This window comes from Gavialis gangeticus, unplaced genomic scaffold (assembly GCF_001723915.1).
Source record: "Gavialis gangeticus isolate Ggan-Ray unplaced genomic scaffold, GavGan_comp1, whole genome shotgun sequence".
In the NCBI taxonomy this organism is placed as follows: Eukaryota; Metazoa; Chordata; order Crocodylia; family Gavialidae; genus Gavialis; species Gavialis gangeticus.
In genome coordinates, this window is record NW_017729022.1 from 89,122,331 (window position 1) to 89,125,412 (window position 3,082).

Genomic DNA, 3,082 nt, shown 5'->3' on the forward strand with positions numbered 1-3,082 from the left:
GGAGGCTAGATGTACACCTTGCTGGGGTTGTTTGACCCCAGTACTCTTTCCTGCCATGGCAGGGGGTCAGACTCGATGATTTGCTCAGGTCCCTTCCGACCCTAGAAACTATGAAACTATGACGGTGGAACAGAGGGACAGGATTCTTAACAGATTTGGAGACTTAAAAATAAGTCCCCAAATCCCTGTAGCTGATCCTATGACTGACTGCCTGGGGGTAGGAGAGGAGCTTGGAGCAGCCCTTGCACTCTCCTTCACAGAATCCTGGATCCCACCATGTATAGAAGGTTGTATTCAGTGGGCACCAATAAGCATGTTGCCTTGTGTTTCTACTGCACCCACTATCCCAAAGAAAATCCTACTGCCAACACGTCATGCAAGGAAATGCATACTCTTCTGGGATGGAACAATATAGCACTTTGACATCATGCAGCCAACCTGACTCTCTCAGATGCTAGTATGGTCCCCATGCCCATAGTATATGAGCAGTTGTCAGGCTTTAATAAGAGGGGGAAGTATTATTATCTTTATTTTGCAGCTGGGAAACTGCGGCAGAGAAACTAAGTGACTTGCCCAGATTCACAAACGAAGTCTCAAAAGCCAGGAAAGAATGTCATGTGACATGCAAATTGACAACAGAGGTTTGTATATGAGGGAAAACTAACTTGTGACCAGGATGCAAAATTCAGTCTCAAAAATTCAAGAGCTCCTGGTTCTCAGGATCTCTGCTTCGTCCTCATCCTTTGCTTTCCTATGCTCTCCCCCTCTTTCACACGCATATTCTAGGAGTTATCAAAGATCCTCAGTTAAAACCACCAGCTCAGAGCCTGACTAAAACCCTTCTCTGTTTCTTTTTAAGTAATTACAATATCAACTCTACTAATCAGTGTTTAGTTGCGTAAATGGTTTGAAACTTTTAAAAAAGTGTCATGCCTTTTTGTTATTTAAAAACCACCACCAATGGGCTGGAGTAAGTTCTCTGGAATTAAAAAATTGCCTACGATTGAGAGAGTACGGAGGATCTTAGTGCAAATCCCCACTCAGCTGCAGTTCTAAGTAGCTCATAAAAATACCCTGTTTATTTTACAAAATGATCTACATAAAAAGATTAAGCTTATTTATTGGAAAAATTAACATCTTTCTGCAGTAATAATGACTGCATTATCAAGGAATATTCTCTCCCTGAAAAGCCTCCCTCTGCAATGATGTATAAGACCTGCATTTAAAGCCTCCTAGAATACAGTTAACACTCCTAAGACTCTGTTCCTGTATGCCTACAGCTAAATGATGGTATCTAGCAGATGGTGTGTGTGTGTGTGTGTTTCCTAATGCAATGTCTTGTATGTGTGTAGTCGCCATAATTAAATAATAGCTCCCCAAACCATCTTGTGTAACAATGGAACCAAAGCTTAATTTCCCATAGGACAAAAGCAGTCAAAAGATTTCTTATGGGTAGTTTTAAGGTGCCACAAAGAAACAGGTACACAAGAGAACTATCCCTACCCTCTCCCTACCAACAACACACATGCATTTTTGTGAGGTTGTTTCTTTTCTTTTAATTGATTCTGAAAAGATTTTTACTCTGCGGACCAAATTTATACCTGACATAGCCCAGCTGATTCCTGTGAATTTCGACAAGAAAGAAATCAGCCTTGTATGATTTGGATTTTTTTAACATGAGACACGGCCACAGGTAGGAAGCATGCATGGGAGACAGTCCAGGTTTCTCATCTTTCTACATCAGAAGAAAAATGCTGTTTTTTAAAATTCCTTGAAGGAAAAGGACAGAAAGAGAGGTCTCTGCAGAAGCCTATCCTTTCCCTGGTAAAAGGGAGAAATTAAGATTATGTCTAGCAGATAATATTTCTGGTTAAACTGAGGGCAAAACAGTCTCATGTAAAGGATGCCGGTGTTGAAAACATTTAGTTTGCAGAGTTAGTTTGCACACTGCTCCTTCACCCCTCCTTCACTTCTTCCCCCACCCCTCCAACAAAACAAAACAATAAATGCCTAGATTATATGAAAGAATATCTGGATGTTTATTTCATACTAAAAATTAGAGACTGGTGTTAAGGACAACTACAGCATCCAAACATCTATGAAGTTTGAACAGGAGGGAACAAAGAGCTCTCCTGCTTTCCTGTGCTACAAGCAAAAAGGAAACACTCTCATACTGTGGTTTAGTCAAGTAGCACCCCTGCCCCCTTGACCTTGCCCACATGCTTTCCTAGCCTGGGTAACCACAAGGCAACACTGCTACAGCCTTGACATCCTCCACAGCAGTTAAAGCAAGAGCTCCCAATTCTGTTTCTATCACTTTTATTTCCAAATTTTGCAATTTTGCAAATGGATCCAGCAAGTTAAATGCTTCCCCTCCCTGCCAGGATTCAAACAGTGATGTCTGTGTGAGGAACAAAGTATTGGACCCCCTTACAAATTTTGCACCTTAGACCCTACTATTAACACTCAGACAAGTACTGTTCAGCAATGCCTTCTATTAATAAACTCAGTAAATGTGGGTGTCTCCCTCTTCCCCCCCACCCCCGGTTTTGAATTACAACAGCTATTCATAAACACACTTTCCTTCATGTTGTAATTTTGGGAGAAGGCACTAATCTGTTTAAGAAGAACATGAATCAGACTGATAAAAATAATTGGTCAGGTTTCTCTTTTAATTTTTTCTTTGAGTTTTAAATAAAGCTGTCAAAGGTTCCTGTGGTAATGAAGAGCTTTGTTGTTATGACAACTGCTTATTTCTTTTCCTTTGAAGAAGCCTGCAATATGATAGGCAAAACATCAGGAATAATTAAAACAAATGGTAAGTAAAGAAAAACATCTGCTATGAAAAATCCCCACCAGAAATCTTAACAATCTCACTTGTTAAGTGACAAACTTCAGATGGAGTGTATACATGTCAACTGGCACAGACACAAGCGGCAGCTGCCAGGGGCTAGGGTAATCACACATCAGGAGTCCCATCTTTTTGTATGGAGCAAATATGCCTTATACATACAATTATTTCTCTTTCCCACATACATTACATAGGTTGCTGCTCTCAAATTGTCCCCCCCCCCCCCCCCCC

The 3,082-nt window shown here is 40.8% G+C and overlaps 1 long non-coding RNA gene across 1 annotated transcript in view; it reads left to right on the top strand.

Annotated features, from left to right (window-relative positions):
- LOC109296270 overlaps positions 1 to 3,082 on the top strand; it is a 20,269-nt gene that overhangs the window by 2,853 nt on the left and 14,334 nt on the right. Inside the window, exon 2 of the long non-coding RNA XR_002096941.1 lies at positions 1,299 to 1,304. This is a non-coding gene — a long non-coding RNA (uncharacterized LOC109296270). The remainder of the gene's footprint in view (positions 1 to 1,298; positions 1,305 to 3,082) is intronic.